This window comes from Siphateles boraxobius, unplaced genomic scaffold, assembly GCF_051911475.1.
Source record: "Siphateles boraxobius isolate OS27281-9 unplaced genomic scaffold, OSU_SipBor_1 9, whole genome shotgun sequence".
Lineage (NCBI taxonomy): Eukaryota > Metazoa > Chordata > Actinopteri > Cypriniformes > Leuciscidae > Siphateles > Siphateles boraxobius.
The window spans coordinates 2,732,601-2,751,009 of record NW_027509219.1 but is presented as its reverse complement, the minus strand read 5'-3'; the positions used below and the strand labels follow the sequence as shown (position 1 = coordinate 2,751,009).

The 18,409-nt window shown below is 41.1% G+C and overlaps 2 protein-coding genes across 2 annotated transcripts in view; one reads left to right on the top strand and one right to left on the bottom strand.

Moving 5' to 3' along the window:
• The window catches only part of opn7d (opsin 7, group member d), a 70,777-nt gene extending 54,434 nt beyond the window's left edge, over positions 1–16,343 (bottom strand). Inside the window, exon 1 of the mRNA XM_077223831.1 lies at positions 15,645–16,343. The gene's annotated coding sequence lies outside the window, so the exon portion shown is untranslated. The remainder of the gene's footprint in view (positions 1–15,644) is intronic.
• The window catches only part of rmi1 (RMI1, RecQ mediated genome instability 1, homolog (S. cerevisiae)), a 362,517-nt gene that overhangs the window by 163,476 nt on the left and 180,632 nt on the right, over positions 1–18,409 (top strand). The window lies entirely within an intron of this gene.

Here is an 18,409-nt window from a genome sequence, read left to right as displayed (position 1 = left end):
TTGTACTTTTGTCAGTTAATAAAAGGTTAAATAGAATGAACAAACCACAGATTCTTGATTTAATTGCATTTTACAAAATGTCCCAAGTTTTTCTGATTTGGGGTTGTAGTAATTGCATTTGTTGCATCTTGCTAAGGGCAAATGTATAAATGCTACTGTGCAAAACTATACAGTGTTTTAGAGTGCATTACTCAGAGGTAAGGTAAAAAAAAATGAGACAGTTGTCATTTACTGTAAGAATGTTGAACTGTAAGGGATCTGGATAGCAGTTTAGTTCATTTGCAATATGCTTCAGTTCTTATTAAAGGAATAGTTCACTTAAAAATGAAAATTCTGACATTTATTCAGCCTAAAATAGTAGGAAAAAAAACTACTATGGATGTCAATGGGGTACATCAACTCTTCAAAATATCTTCTTTTGTGTTCAGCAGAAGAAAGAAATTCATACAGGTTTGAAACAACTTGAAGGTGAGTAAATGATGACAGAATTTTCATTTTTAAGTGAACAATTCCTTTAAGATCTCTGATATTTCATTGCTGAGACATTATTGAGATATTTTCTGAAACTCTACTGGAGATGCATGTGGGTCTGGAAAGCAGGAGTCACTTCCCACAAATTGGGTGCAAATTGGTGAAAATTACAGTATGACGATTTAAAATGACTTTTCTATTTTAATTTATTTTAGGATGCAATTTATTCCTGTGATCAAAGCTGAATTTTCAGCATCATCACTCCAGTCTTCAGTGTCACATGATCCTTCAGAAATCATTCTGATGTGCGGATTTGATGCTCAAAAAACATTAATTATCATTATCAATGTTAAAAACAGCCGTGTACAATTTATTTCCAGGATTCTTTGATGAATAGAAAGTTCAAAAGAACAGCATTTATTTGAAATAATAATTAGATGACTGGCTGTAATTTGCGATACGTGTCATCATAAAAACGAATCTGTCGAGTTACAGATAGCAGTTAATAAGGCACTAGAAACATTAGCAAACTGTAATTGTGTAGAGAAATCAGGGCGACAACTTAGCGGCCCTTCCCAATCTTCAGACACAGACGACACACCCAAATGTCCCACACCAACAGAAGAATAAAATTAGAAAACACAGGCAAAGGACAATGTCTCTATAGACACAAACACCACCACACACTTCTATTGAATCATGAGTAATGATTGAGTGGGAGTCTATATTTTATTTTAGTGCCCCTTTATATGGCAGTTTTAGGCCTGTCCTGTCTTTTTTACCTTTATTTATATAATGCTTTATACAACACAGATTGTTTCAAAGCATGTTTACATGGATAAATAGGAGTTCAATTCTGCTGTAAAGCAGCTTTCAAAAAAACAAAATAAGTGTTGATTCACTTATTGTGTAAAGATCATTAAATGTTTTTTGATGCATTTGATGTTTTGTAATGATTATCTTTGAATTGATTATGTAATTGGCATGATATATTTACCTGACATAAAAAATTGTTATATTTGGACTTATTCTGGCTTACTCTGAAATTATTAACTTTAGTAGATTACGTTGTATCCATTGTTAGACCAAAGCTGCGTCCAGGGTAAAGTACATACTAGATCTCAGGTTAGATGGAGCATGGGGCACATCTGGTGAGAGTCTAGATTCCTGACTAACTGCTTGACTTTAGCTGTTATGCAGGGGTATTACTATAGGGGGCTATATAAAAATACTATTGAAGTAATATCAAGCATTGGAGCGGCATTATCATTAATGCACTAATGTTTGGGCTTTAACTAAGTTGTTATATAGGCGACTGTAGGGGTCTACATGGGTACCTTTTCACAATCGCAAGAGTGGGCGGCATTGTTAAATTGCTTTAGCCATAACCTCTGGTTATTGATCAGACTGGCGAGTTTGTGATCGTAGGCCCGCATTAAACGGCCGGTGCGAGGAGCCGGTGTGACTTTGGCATGCACCCGATTGAACGAGGATAATAAGAGTAAAGAGTTAAATAGAATAATCAAATGTGCTGCTAAACTATTATATAAATGACCAATAACCAATTGGCATTCCAACCTAAATTTGAGGTTGTGATAAAATGGAGTCAGATAAATGTTTAATTGGAATTAAATTACTTTGTCACGCTGAAAAGACAGTAACACGCAGTAAACCTTCACCAGCTTATCGGAAACTATCGTTGGACCGATTGGACGGGCCTTACACAGCTGAAATGAACACTAGATGCAGTAAAACTTAAAGGGCAAATTATCAGTAAATAAAGAAGTATTTTAAGCAATTTCTTCCACAATACTATGCTATGACACATTTACTATAGTGCATGATTTATAAACTATAATACATTTTGACGTTTGCATCACATAACCAGCTCCATATTCAACATAAACTGAAAGATAACCAGCTCTGTTCCCTGACACTTTGTTAAATGAGATAAAAAAATTGATTAAATTTTAAGTCCTATTTTGTGTCCTTCCCGCATAGTGTCTTAATCTCATTGCTGTCTAGAGGAAACACAAGACATGTTGAAGTCACAGCAGGGTTTAGAAGACTCACACAAATGCACACCTGAATCCCATCTATTTAAGTGGTTCAGCAACCCCTGGAAGTACGAATAGTCAAATCTATACTTTAAATATCCTAATTCATCTTTCTTCCCCTTTCTGTATCCCTCTTGTTTTTCCACTCCCCATTTTTTAAATATCTCTTCATCTGTATTTAATAATCTTTCATGTCATTGCCTGTCTGCATGTTATTTAATCTTTTGAAAGGGTCATCATTGTCTTTATATGAAGGTCGTTTGTATTAAATTATGAGCTATTTTGGACACATTATTTGTTTCAAGAGTTCCAGAGATAATATCCTCTGACCTTTCTCTCTAATCCTTCCTAACTCAGTTAATCTCTATAGAATCTCTTCATTATTCCCATATAAACTCTCAAGGAACATATTATAGTGCTTATAAACAGCAGTATCTTGCACTCATTTTCAGAAACTCTCCACAGCCTCACGTGGTCGGGGAGAAGGGAGTCGATGTAGGAAGACGATGAAGAAGGGAAGTCATTAATTATGAAATCATGACTTTATCAAGGTTGGCCTGTATAATTGCTTAAGATGGCCATATCGACATTGCTAATTGCTGTTAGGATTTGACCATTATTAGGGCAAGTATGATAACATCTAATCCCAATGTTCCATGCAATCAAAATTGATCAGAATGCATTCAGATTTATGAAAATGTACCGGTGGTCTCATTAAATTTATGTCTTGGTGCACAGATTTCTGTGCATTGCTCAGATTAAGGGGCTGTTTACACGACACCGTTTTCAACTAAACACTTTTTATGCATTTTGCCCGTTTGTTTACACAACGACGGCATTTTGGGTGTTTCAAAGTGCAAGTTTTTGAAAACGGTCTTAGTGTAAACAACAAAAAACGTCCTCGGTTACTAACGTAACCTCGGTTCTCTCTAGAGAGGGAACGAGTACTGCGTAATATCTTACGCTATGGGGAAAACCTCTTTTCCACGAGATATTGAAGCCAAAAATTATCCTTAATTTTGAATTAATGTAAAACGCTGTGCAGCAGCATGCAGACATAGGCAGGACGGCTCGCGCGCCTATTGGCTGCCCTGCGGCAAGAGCAGCAGCCTATCGAGAGAGGCGCTGTGTGACACCATATCCAATGGGGGCATTTCGCGACCATTTCGTCACGTCCCGCCAGAAAGGGCGTGGTCTCGCCCTATAACTATAGCTCGATAAGGCTGGTACACTGGTTTTCATCGCCGAAGCGAACCAGAGCTGTGTATGCACGGCAAGATACGCAGTACTCGTTCCCTCTCTAGAGAGAACCGAGGTTACGTTAGTAACCGAGTACGTTCTCTTACGAGAGTATCTCTCATACTGCGTAATATCTTACGCTATGGGGAACACAATGCAAAACGGCGTGCGTACTGGGATCCGACACCAAAGTCCCAAGGGCAGTAACCCGGGGCTCATATAGTGCATAATCACCATAGAATCACAGAGAGTCGGAGAAGAGAGGCTGCAAGCATCATTCCCCATGAAATAGCATCCTACAGGAGCTAGTTATGTTAACAGTGTTTCACGCAGACAGGGTGAACGTGTTCAGCCTGAACTGGGTAATAGTACGGGTTATTCAACACCCATGGAGCTGTTTTATCGCTCAGTGAGCGATGCACAAGCAAAACTCAGCATCTGGGCCGGCACAGCGGGGCAGATAGCACTGAATTCTATACTGACAGAAGCTTGGCTTGTAAGGCGGGAACCTCTAGGTCGTAAAACCTTATAAATGTAGACGGCGAGGCCCAGCCCGCGGCCGTACAGATATCGGTAACCCCACTATACCGCGCCCACGACGAGGCCACGCCTCTCGTGGAATGCGCTCTGACACCCAAAGGACACTGCAGGCCCTTAGAAGTGTAAGCCAGTGCTATGGCGTCGACTATCCATCTGGATAGGCTCTGTTTTGATGCGGCCAGTCCCTTGGAGCGTCCGTCAAACAAAACGAAGAGCTGCTCAGTCTGTCTGAAGACCGACGAGCGGGACACATAAGCTCTCAGTGCCCTGACAGGGCAGAGGAGACTCGCATCCTTCTCCTCATCACGAACCGGGAGGGCGCACAGGGAAATAACTGGGCCCTGAACGGTGTGTTGAGGTATGTGGGCACGTACCCGTGCCTTGGTTTGAGTATGACTTTTGAGTCATTAGGCCCAAACTCCATGCATGACGCGCTTACCGAAAGCGCTGGCAAGTCCCCTACGCACTTCACTGCAGCGAGAGCCATAAGGAATACCGTTTTGAAAGACATGTTTTATGTCTGACAAATGGATTGGCTCGAATCGGGCACCTTTCATGGCTTCCAAAACCGTAGAAAGGTCCCACAAAGGGACTGAGGGGGGTCTGGGAGGATTCAGCCTCCGAGCTCCCCTGAGGAATCGCACGACCAGGTCGTTTTCCCCAGTGACTGGCCAGACGTCAGCTTTGCAAGCGCCGCTATGGCCGCCACGTATACTTTGAGCGTGGATGGGGTTCTGCCCTTATCCAGCAGCTCCTGAAGGAAGGAGAGCACTTCCGTAACCCCGCAGTCTGCGGGTGAAAAGCCCTGAGCTTGACACCAGGCAGAGAACACTGACCACTTTGAGGAATAGAGCCGTCTAGTAGACGGGGCTCTAGCCTGTGCTATTGTATTTAACACTCCCTCTGGGAGGTTAGCGGGTAGCCGTTGATGGCCCATGCATGTAGGGACCATAATTCCGGGCGAGGATGCCAAATCGAGCCCTTTGCCTGAGAGAGGAGGTCTCTCCTCTGGCCACGGGGCAGTGCTGGTCCGCCGCATTAGGACTGGGAACCAATTCTGGTTTGTCCAGAGCGGAGCCACGAGTAGCACTGGGCAACCGTTTTCCCTGATTCGTTCCAGCACTTGAGGCTGGAGCGAGAGGGGGGGAAAAACATAGAGGGGGCAGCGGGGCCATACGTGGGCCAGCGCATCCCTGCTCTTGGAGAAAAAGTTCGGACAGTGAGCGCTTTCTTGGGACGCGAACAGGTCCACCTGCGCTCTGCCGAATGTCTCCCACAGCAGTTGGATCGTCTGCAGGTGCAGCGACCATTCCCCTGCTGGGACATTGTTTCTGGACAGACGGTCTGGTCCCAGATTCAGGCGACCAGGCACATGCGCTGCTTTCAGTGAAAGCAGGTTGTGCTGAGCCCAGACCAGGAGGCGTTCCGTCAGCCTGTAAGGTTTCGGGACCTGACGCTACCCTGGTGATTTATGTATGCCACCACTGACATGTTGTCCAACCGGACTAAGATGTGGCGGCCTTTTATCTGGGGACAAAAGCGCCATAGCGCGTTGTCGACTGGCATTTGCGTAGCAGCTTTCCCCGTTCTGACCACTGGCCGAAGAACGGTCTGCCCTCGAGCAGCGCTCCCCATCCCGAGGTGGAGGCGTCCGTGGACACCACCGTCACACTCGAGGGAGTCCCCAGACTCACGCCTGACTGATACCAGTCGGCTATTTTCCAAGGTTCCAGAGCCGAAACGCATTTCATGTCGACCCTGAGGTGAAACAGACCAGAGGTCCATGACCGGGGTGGAACTCGCACTTTCAGCCATAACTGCAGTGGGCGTATGCGAAGCAGGCCCAGCTGGAGTACTGAAGATGTAGAGGCTGTGAGGCCCAGCATTTTCTGAAACCTTTGAGCGGGACTATAGAGCCGCGGCGAAATCCTTTTCGCTGAATGTCCAGTTCTCACTCTGGCGACAGACGTGCTGTCAAAGACAGCGAGTCCAGTACTGTTCCCAGAAAAGAGATCTTCTGGCTGGGGAACAGCGAACTCTTCGCCCAATTGACTGTGAGACCCAGATTCTCGAGATGCTCGAGTAATGTGGTTCTGTGTTCTATGAGCTCTGAATGTGATCGAGCTAGAATCAGCCAATCGTCCAAGTAGTTCAAAACCCGCATGCCCTGAAGTCTCAGGGGTGCGAGGGCCGCGTCCATGCACTTCGTAAATGTACGGGGTGCTAGGGATAGGCCGAACGGTAGGACTGTGTATTGATATGCCTGGCCCTCGAAGGCGAATCTCAAGAATCGCCTGTGACGTGACGCTATTTGTATTTGGAAATAGGTGTCTTTCAGATCTATTGACATAAACCAGTCTCCCTGACACACTTGCGTGAGGATTTTCCTGGTTGTCAGCATTCTCAACTGGTGCTTCATAAGCACTCTGTTCAGCTGTCGCAGATCTAGAATGGGCCTGAGACCCACATCTTTTTTCGGTACCAGAAAATATCTGCTGTATAGCCCCCCTTGTTCTGAGCTTAAGATAAAGGTTATATGGCCCCTTTGCTCAGCAGTTTCGCCATTTCGGCTCGAAGTAGATGAGATACTTCGTTGTTTACCGTGGTTTCGACTCGCGCCGTGTAACGGCAGGGACGCAGGGCGTGCGGCGGCCGTTGTCCGTCAGCGACCGACTCGAGTGAAGCTGGTGAAGCTGGTGGGCGAACCGGCGAGCTATCACGGGCTGGAGAAGGCTCGGGGCTGTTTCGTCAACCTCAATTGCGGAAGCGGCGGCAGACGGCGGCCGCTGTCCGTCGGTGAGGGACTCGAGCGATGCCGGCGAAGCTGGCGGGCGAACCGGCGAGCTTTGGCGGGCAGGAGAAGGCTCGGGGCCGCGCTGGGCACGGGGCTTTTACGGCGCGGCGCTACAGCGGGCTGAAGTGCAGGCTCTGAGAATGATGCCAGGTGAGTCCTCAGAGTCACCATCAGCAGTAGCTCACAGTGAGGGCATCCGCCGTCGACGAGAACGAGAGCCGCATGATCCTCACCCAGGCAGGAAACGCAGATGACATGACAGTCCCCGTCGCTGAGTGTGGCTCGGCACGAGCCGCAGGATCTTTGCATTTTGACAAAGACGCAGCTCTTTTAGCAGAGAGAGAGACAGTGAAAAAATGTGTGTCGCAGCGGCGAACACACACACACAGTATGAAAAGGATATAACGCCGGAAAGCGTAGCAGGTACGGTGGCTAAAGGCGGCGATGCCAGCAACTTCAGACTCAATGGCTCGTCCCGCTGTGTGCTTATCTCAGACGGCGTGGCTTCTCACTCCGGATCCAGCGATGCGTGATGCTTCGCTGAAGAGATGAAAATCAGTGTACCAGCCTTATCGAGCTATAGTTATAGGGCGAGACCACGCCCTTTCTGGGGGGACGTGACGAAATGGGCGCGAAATGCCCCCATTGGATATGGTGTCACGCAGCGCCTCTCTCGATAGGCTGCTGCTGTTGCCGCAGGGCAGCCAATAGGCGCGCGAGCCGTCCTGCCTATGTCTGCATGCTGCTGCACAGCGTTTTACATTAATTCAAAATTAAGGATAATTTTTGGCTTCAATATCTCGTGGAAAAGAGGTTTTCCCCATAGCGTAAGATATTACGCAGTACGAGAGATACTTTCGTAAGAGAACGTGAATCTCTGAAGATGATGACATCATGCACATGCGTATTATGTGTTCAGTCTATAGTGTTTCATCACCATCTAATGGCCTGGCAGCAGAATATAGCGTTTTAGTCGTCTTCACGGATGTGTTTGAACGGCGATCGTTGTCTGTACGTGGAAAACTCCAAGGAAAAAGGCAAACACCAAAAAAACTTCTCCGTTTTAAACATCGTTGTTGTGTAAATACACCCTTAAACATAATTTTTTCTAAAATATGAATAAGAAAGTATGGATAATCAATTAAAAATAAGTTGCTTCAGTCCAGTAAATGTTCAACTCTTTACTAATAATATAAGTTAAGTTCTTACATTTACTTTATAAAAATTAGTTTTCACAGCTATGTAAACCACGACATGAAGGGGGACATTCTTACAATTATTTAAAAAAGTATAAACTAGCTAAAAAGTATAAACTATCAATCAGATGACAGAAGGCGTGTAGATTGTTTACAACAGGTTTTTCTGCAAAGTTTTATGTTAAATATTTGGTGAATTAAAGAGGATCCACTATGCTTTATGGTTGAAAGTATCCTTCTTAATACTTCGCAATTTATATCTGTACTGATTTTGTGTTCAATTTTGTTCACCATTAAGTTGTAAGTAAAAAATCTTTATCTTGCATGCATGAAGTTCTCTCTCTTGGAAATAGACTTGACATGTAGCTGCAATGGCAGACGCTGTCAACCAACACTAACACAACTGTCATAACACCAAATCAAAACATGCTTATTCAAAACAATAGAATAAGCAAATTAGCCAAAGTTCTTCTCTGTCATATCTAAACTCTCCAATTCTGACAAATTAGCCATCAAGTTTATAAAATCAGGTAATTATCATTGCTGTGTGTTGTGCATCAAAGTGCTTATGGGATGATTGCAGTTACAGAAGACATGAGTCACATTTATGTTGTTGTGCACCACACAGACAGCTATTGAAAAGAATAAGAATATCACAAATGATAGAAACAAGAATTTCAACATTCCCAGACATCCTCTCCAGATAACAGGCCTTTCTGTTTGAATTCTAAGCCTTTGAATCGTTGCTCTGGACTTTCTCATTTGCTCTCAAAGCACCATGCTTTAGGCTTCTCAATGAGTTACATAACCATGCAATTATAAGCACCAACACCGCATGAAACATCAGAATCATGTCAGCCGCCTCTACACTTCTGAAAATTAAGTTTACTAAAGCCGATCAAGCACAGAAACTTGATGACTCATGAAAAAAAAAAAACAGAATCCTGACACTCGGTGACTGTCATGGTCAAGATTAAAAGGGACAATGATTCAAAATGGGCTCTGGTTAATCCCAAGCAGACCCTGAGTGAAATTATGTGAAGGTATTGACATTTTTTCTTTCTTTTTGCTCTTTTCTTGGTGTCATATTTGTGCCTGACAGTGTTAACTTTGAGAAGGTAAAATCTTAGGTTAGGTGTGTGTGTGTGTGTGTGTGTGTGTGTGTGTGTGTGTGTGTGTGTGTGTGTGTGTGTGTGTGTGTGTGTGTGTGTGTGTGTGTGTGTGTGTGTGTGTGTGTGTGTGTGTGTGTGTGTGTGTGTGTGTGTGTTCAAAATCCCTGTGAATAATCCCAAAAGGCCACTGGCTGACCAAACAGACGGAATCTAAATTTAAAAAAGAAAACTCCTGATGTAGACTGTGGAAAGACACACACACACAATCCCTGTGTGACAAACTACCTAAATGATGCCTTCAGTGTCTTCACTGAAGTGTTTATAGTCTGATCATTGTCAGATTTTGAGCCCCAAATTTTTTAGGGGTCCAAAGTTCTTTTAACAGTGGATAGTCTCTATCCCTCTCTCTCTCTCTCTCTCTCTCTCTCTCTCTCTCTCTCTCTCTCTCTCTCTCTGAATCACCTCGCATCCCTCACTGACGCATGTACGGCACACATCCTTTTATTCTAAACATCTGGATAGAAACAGCCAGAAACTCCATCAAAAATCCTGCTTTCGAGCTATTAGCTCCGGCTGTGCTTATGTCAAGCTATTAGTGGTACAGTCTTTGTTAGCTGTGGCCTGAATGGTTCTTGTGCAGATTTTAAAAAAATGCATAAACAAATAAACACACGTAGCCTACATTTAAATATGCATGCGTGTTATCACCTCTACTGTAGGTGTTTAAATTCATTTTCAAGAATTTATCCCTGAGATCCCTGTGGATCTCTACAGGTCTCTGAGCCCTGCTATCTCCTGATCTTACCAAATCAAGCCTTGAGGTGTCATAAAGAAGCACACACTCAACCAGAACTGTTCAGCCGGAGGCCTTCCCAGTGAATACTACCTTTGTTCATTGTCTATTTTATCTTTATTGGAGTTTATGAAGGGAACACACATTAGGTTGCAGTGAATCATAATCATATGACATTAACAGTAGTTAAAATCAGGATACGGTATAATTAAAGGTGTTAGCTGGCCTCATGGAGACGTATTTTCGGAGTTCAAATGCAGAAAGTCCATAACTGTTAGACTCAAAGGCTATATTCGAAATTACATACAGCAAAAATAGTATGATGGCAGTATGCCGAGTGTTTTTGTAAATTTGTGAAAAATATTGTTGGACCATGTTTCATCACAAAGCATCTCATATTTATCTGGTCACTGTGACATGCCGGAGCCAAAGCCTGTCTCAGAACTGTCTGACTCACTGTCACTTCAGACATAAAGCACCCACTGACATTTGCAAGCAAACAAGAAGTTCATCAGAGAGTTTTGTTTTGCAATCTACACCTGTAATTTATCACATATAATAAAAGCATCTTTTGTTTCTATTTCAATTTTGCTCCTACTCCCTGTTTTCTTGAACACATGGGATGGAAACCCTGCTTTATATAATTTGTTTTTGCAATTTTCTGATATTTTGCATGATTTAAATTAGCATCTTTGATGGAAACATAGCTACATTTTACTATGATTCGAAATGTTAATTGTATTACATTGGGCTCTGCTTCACATGAAAAAAAAATACTGCATACTGCACAGGTGTTTATACTGTGCAGTATGCAGTAGGCATTTTAATATCCTATTCAAAACATAGCTAAACTCTTAGTATGTTCTACCCAGAAGCCCACAATTGTTTTAAATCAGTTACATCAATGTAGCCTAATGTATATAATCAGCAGCACCTACTGCAACTGAAAGCCCATTACAAGAAATAGTTCTCCCACGCACTGCCTGTAAGAACAGATCATATTTCATCCATAAATACCCAGAGGTACCCCAGCATGTGTTTGTCAGTGGACAATGAGTTCATTGGATATCATTGAAAATAATCATGTAAAAACACATCTGGTGTTTGCCAAATAATTACCTATTTAGGAAAGGACTGTGTGGCTAGATGAGACAAAGTGGTTTTAATCACAAATTTAGAGCAATGTGTGGTGAAAATCTACATCCGGTTTTTTTTCAATTGTAGACAGTGGTCCAGGCTAAATTAACCCTGATCCCACTACAATTGGGGTATCTAATGGGGTGGTGTGTTGCAGTGGTTAACGTTCAGGGCTGGAAACTGGAAGATTTCTGGATCGATGCCCCCAAGAAGTGAGCCATAAGTCAACACCATTGTGCCCTTGAGCAGGGCGCTCAAACCCCGGTTATTCCAGGGAGCCTGTCCTTGTAATAAGCTCATGGCATCATTCTGTGTTGACATCACATGAAACAGCCAAAACAACAGCAGCCCTGGTCATGTGGAAATCCATTATATTACAAAAGTGTACATTTAATTTATACATTTAAAAGTTTGCTCGTATAATATGATCAACATTTAAAAAACACTGCTGGATATCAGCCTGCATTTTGATCGCAGATTTAGTCACACAAACAGCGCAAGCGGCTCGTGACAGAAAAAAGACAGACTGAATGACACTTTAATTTAAGTAGAAAATCTCAAATGAAGATCGCTGAACTCCAGTTAACTTGTCTGTTTTTTCTGATCATCCGCGCTTCTTCAGCAGTGTAGAGAGAGCACGAGCATTGCTGCCAGATACTATTGAAAAGAACGGGTAGGAAACGTGTTACTTTACCAGAAAAGCTCTGACTGGGGGTTTTAAATAATTGAAATCTGGCAACCGTAAGCATGAACGCTCGCAAGCACACGCTGACTGTAATGTGTTGTCGTCTCCTTTATTCGACAAAAACAACTGGTTTTGGTCAAGTTTTTTTTTAACCCATCAGTCTCGTCTTTTTTCGTCAACGATATTGTATTGTTGATATAGTCACAGTTATGTTTAATGACATGGGTGTCGTCTCTCATCGTCTTGTCTTAGTCAGGGAAAAAAAGGTCGTCAACGAACCTTTTTCGTCATAGTTTTCGTTAACGAAATTAACACTGGTACGGTCCAAGTAAATATACTGGACACAGAAGCTATAATGCTGGGTCTGCCTCATCTTGATGCAACGCTTGCAAGTTCACCATTTTATATCTAAAAAGGGTAGTGGGAACTTTGGGCACAGCTGGTCGGGGTCTCAGGATTACGAGTATGCTAGACCTAACTCGAGGCACATTTCGCTGACAGAAAATGCCTGCAGGTCGCCCACCCTATTGATGGAAGTTAGTTCAGTCAGGAAAGCTGTCTTCAATGAGAGGGCCCTTAGCTCGACTGACTCCAGTGGCTCAAAGGGAGCTCTGTGTAGGCCCATCAAGACAACAGAGAGATCCCACGATGGAATAAGGCATGGATTGAACCTCCTGGCGCCTCGAATGAATCTGATGACCAGGTCATGCTTCCCTAAAGACTTACCATTCACTGCATAGTACATGCCGCTATAGCGGCCGGCCACATACACTCATATCAGGATGGAGGGGGACAGACAGCCCACCTTAAAAATGTCCTGCAGGAAGGAAAGCACTGACCAGACTGCTCATCTCTGTGGGAAGAACACCAGTTACCGGACAGACTCCACTTCGAAGCATAGGCCCACCTCGTGCCTAATTGATGGTGTCTAAAACTGTTGGTGATAGCCCACTCAAGTCTTCCACATCCCATCTATGGGCCAGACGTGGAGGTTCCAGAAATCCACTTTAGTCAGACTGGGTGGGAGCCCAGTCGAGTCCTCATCCAATAACTCATCCTCATCCCGAGCCCCGAATGAGAAATTAGGTGACACTAGGTCAAACTCATCCAGAGGCTGAGGTGACTCCCTCTCTAACCAGAAAGGAGAGCCATAACCGCAACATCGTCATGGTCATTTTCTCACAGTTAGAACATGGACCATCCCCAAAAAGCTTTCTCAGCGTGTGAACGACCCAGACAGGAGGCAACGCTCGTGGTCGTCCGAGGATTGTACTGCAATTATCTGTGTCAGTGTGGGAGAGACCACTGTGATGCTATATATATTCAGATGAATCAGCTTCCTAGTAGAAGTGAAATGGCAGAGCAATTACTTCAACACCACCCGGCTCTGAAGAACAAATCTGAATAATTACGCGCAAGATCCTTTTATACCCATTTATCCAGGGGAGTGTCCATGAGTGTTTTGGGCTCCCAAGTGCGACCCATAGTGTCAGAATTTGACACCACATCAGATAGGGAACTATATTCATCATTATTGATAATATTGATAATAAGAAATGTTTCTTGAGCAACAAATCAGCATATGATTTCTGCTGAAAATTTAACTTTGGCATTACAAGAATAAAATTTTTACATTACAAGTACATTTGAACAAATATTTTAAATATATCTTTTTTTTTAGTTTAAATTGTAATATTTCACATTACTGTTTTTACTGTATTTTTTATCAAATAAATGCAGCCTTTGTGAGCATAAGAGACTTTCAAAAACATCTTCCTAACCATAAACTTTAGAACGTTAGTGTATAATATTTTTCATCTATTGTTTATTTTAAAAAAATGTCACACCACAGAATTATTTGAGTGACTATAGCACATAAAATACATGAATATGCATACAGATTTCAACAGTCTTGATGCTGAAAAGAATTTTCTGTTAATGTCTATTTTACTTGTCAGTTACCCACAAATGTCTCCCAAAAGCAAACAGCATATTTACATTTCTGTCAGGACCATCGTCAAATACGATTGACAATTAGCATATAGTTAGGATTGGCGGTGTGTTTCTGTTCTGGGCAAGAACTCCCTGCACATCCATGCAACCTAGCATGGATAAGAGCAGGGAGAGCAGCAATAACCCTCCTTACGGGAAACAGAAAAGAACCAACATGAATGTATTGAAGATATCATTAATTCATGATTTAAAGTACAACATAATTCGAGAATTTATTCTGATTCAAGGGGAATCAGAATGCCAAATCCTGCCTGATGACAAGGGGAGCTGGGGATGGAGGAGGGTAATAAGCTCCTGAGAAACGCGATATCTGCTGATAATACTGAAGGAGCTCATATATGTATACAGTGATAGGCGTCATATTCCTATAGGTAGACGTGGATCAGCTGAGAGTCAGTTGATGCGATCTTGACAAACGTGACCTGCCAGAACTGACGCTACGCTTGATAATTAATGTAAAAATAATTGCTTTTGCCTTTTCAAACTGCATATTTATAATTTTTTTAAATAGTTGTTCAAGTATTTTGTAACAAAATATCATATTACAGTAATTAGGTGCTTTAAAAATTTAAATCTATAACAGATTACATTTTAAACGTAGTATATGTATTTAAGTAACATTTTATTATTTGAAAGCCTATATTACTTGTATACTCGTATGAACATTCACATGTTGCTTGTATTTCAAAACAAGTCTGTTGCAACATTGCCTATCTATTACTGAATGGAAGACATTAGAATCCAGAAGAGCTGATTACTCTCTTCTGTCTTTTGACAAGAGATATTTGCTTTGCCTATTACCGCCATCTTAACATTTAGATCAGGATATAAGTAGGGTTTTGTGCTCTGAACAACTGTTGGTTAAATATAAATCCCTCAAAGTATATTGGGATAGGAGATGGTGACACGCACACGTCAGCAGTCAGGAAGCAGTTTGCTATCATTGTTTGTCACAACGTCCAGGCTAGATGCCAAAATGTCCATTCATCTGAAGAACCATGTCATGTGGAAGTCATTGCACACACACAAAAAAAGAAATTGCGAGACAAGCTGCAACATTTGTCAAGGGAATTAAGCACAACCTAGATGTTTTGTGATGCCTTTTTTATCAACAACTTTCCACACTAAAATCATTTTTTAGTGGATTTTTAAAGCTCCGAACAAGGCCAAAATGATTAGGCTTCACACAGTAGCAATTCATTTAGAATTATAAATGTATGTTATAAATCACTTGCACACACTACAATAACACTGAAGTCACTGAAAATTCAGCCTGGCCATAACAGGAATAAATGGCTTTTTAACACTTTTAAATACATTTTTCTTATTTTAAATTGTTATAATATTACTGTTTACTGATGTATTTTCAATGCAATAATTCAAGCTCTTCAATTTTGGGTTATTTTTGCTTTGCACATAAAACAAATAAAGCAGACAAATTGCATCAGGGAAACTCTGGAAGGTCTTTAAAGTGTCCGGCCCTCCAATGCATCCCAAAATTGGTCCCAGAGGAACTTTGAGTGGAAAAGCCTCTGATTTCAATAAAACAAGCATACGATAAAACATTCCCACATGCCAGCTCTTCTGACGCTCCAGGTTTAGCTTACCTTCCAGGGAGAGGCTGGATTTCCTCAGTTGCACTCATGGAGGCCAAAGGTGATCCAGGGCAAAGCAGCAGCGAGAGGATGTGTCGGTCCTCAGACTGAGGCAGAAAGAGCGCAAGACTGGAGCTCGGAGAGACTGCGCAGAGCAAGCCAGCGTCTGACACGCATGCAGACACACTGAAGGAGAAATGTGGGTCCACACTCACTCACACACATATCCACACAGGAGTAAGGACAGTTCGGATAGACAATTGCAGAGATGTGATGTGCATTGGGCTTGACTCACTCATTCAGGCTACACACACAAACACTTTCTCTCTCTCAAATGTTTTTCCCGTATGGTATGTAGAGTGGCTCAGTCCAGAACGCTGACAGTCCAAACGTTGCAAGAAAGACACTGAGGCTTGTTGTTTACCTAAACAGCATGGTCTCTCTCACTTTCAATCTTACTCTCTCGCTCACTGTTTTTCCTCCCCCTCTGTATCTTTTCATCCTAGATATATCATACATGTCTCTCCACCAGGTCCACCCCTTTTTTTTCTACCGTTCTGCTTTTATATGTCTTTCCTTTGCCTCCTGACTCTCTGATTCGCTCTCTTTCCACTGGGTTTAGAGACACTTTCCCTGAACTTAACAATTCTTTTTGACAATCTTTGCTGCCACACTATGTTTAACATGAGTATGGGATATAAACATATGAACATATTCCATGTTGTTGATGTGTAAATCAAATCATTATAAAAATTATTTGGTGCCAACTGCAGTTAAATTATTAAATAGACAATTGCAAAACTGTTTGGAATGTTGCAGTATTTTCTTCAGTTATTGTGTGTTATTGTATGTATTATATGTTATGTTATATAAGTCCAGTGATGTGCACTGGCTGTGTCATAGTTGTCCAAGACAAATTTCCCACAAATGGGACAATAAAGTATATTCTATTCTATAATAATAATACTTTTTTTTTTTAAAAGATCACAAAATAAAGTGCATTACACTAGCACTTAAAAGTTGTGGGTTTTTAAGATTTTTAAAAGAAGTCTCACCAAGGCTGCATTTACTTAATCACAAATACAGTAAAACATTGAGAAAAAATATTAAATTATTATTATTTTAATATATATATTTTTTTAAATTCCCTGTGATACAAAGCTGCATTTTCAGTATTGTATCAAAACACAAAAATTGGTACTGACCCCAAAGTTTTCTATATATATTTTTATTATCAATATATTAATTTTAATATTTTATTTTTTGACATTTAATGACAATTAACCACAACAATTTTTGCAAATAAAATTAGCGTAAATTAAGCAAATACCATTATTACTAAAATTGTACAAATTGATTTAGAATTTCAATAATATATGATTGTTTTATTTACAATAAAGTAATTAGAATACTTTTTTTTTGCATCACTGCGGACTACTATTAATTTTTTAGACTTTTAGGATTTTTCAATATAATGCGGACATGTTTTTGACCGTTTTGTTGAGATTCACCCACCTCGGATCTAATACTAAAATGAACATGATGCCCTGGCTTCAGCTTCAGTGATGCATCCCAGAATGCTCTTAGATAATGGTCAAAATATTAGGATGATTTATTAGTATAACTTGTTAATCTTAAGATATCAATATACGCATTAAAATGTGCAAAGGTGGACAGAACCTGACATGTTTCACATGACCAATGGCATATTATTTTGTAAAATGATTTGACCAGATACCCACATGCATGTGCTTAATCAATTACATGTAGCTAGGTTTGGCAGGCAGCAAAATGTTGTCCTAAATATTTTGTCTCCATCTAGTGTTTCAGGCTTTAAACTGCATAGGCAGTTTTCACAGTACATTGCAAGGGTTTTACCTTACATAAAGAGCTGGCTGGTGTAGTTCTGCGAACACTGTGAATGCTGCATGTTATTGCTGAAAACAGGGATGAATTTAAAGGGTTACTTCACCCAAAAATGAAAATGTTCCCATAATATACCCACCCTGAAGCCATCCTAGGATTTTATATATACATATATATGTATATGTAGATTGTGTTTGGGTGAAATAAGAAACGTTTTAATGAAAGTAAATGACTTTCTTATTTCAGCCAAACACAATCTGAATTATATATACAGTATCTCACAAAAATGAGTACACCCCTCACATTTCAGCAAACATTTAGTATATCTTCTCAAGGGACAATACTATAGAAATTAAACTTGGCTATACAGTATTTTAGAGTAGTCAACGTGCTGCTTGTGTATATGTATATGTACTGTCCTCTGAAAATAACTCAACATACAGCCATTATTGTCAAAATAGCTGGCAACAGATTTTTATTTGACAGTTTTCAATCTGTTTTGTATTTAATATTTATATTTTATGTTTATTTTTAATAAATTCTAATTCATAAAAATATGACTGTTGGGTGATTACTATTATTATTCATGATGTTTACTGTTATGGTGCTATGCAATCCACACTTCAAGTGAGCCCTTAGTTGTTCTATATATTTGTTCTGACAGTGTGAGTGCAAATGCTGAAATTCTGCTCCCAAATAGGCAAACGTTGCAATATTACAACATTTCCTTAACAACTTACTAAAACATAATAAAAAAATCCTTCATTATTTGCATCAGAGGCCTCCTACAACAACATCTGACAGGTGAAAAATTTTTCTTTATTTTTTTCTATATTTGGGTCTTACAGGGTTTTAAGCAGCTGCACATGAAGTTTCGTCGTCTTTAAATCCTTATTCTGAGACAAAAGCAT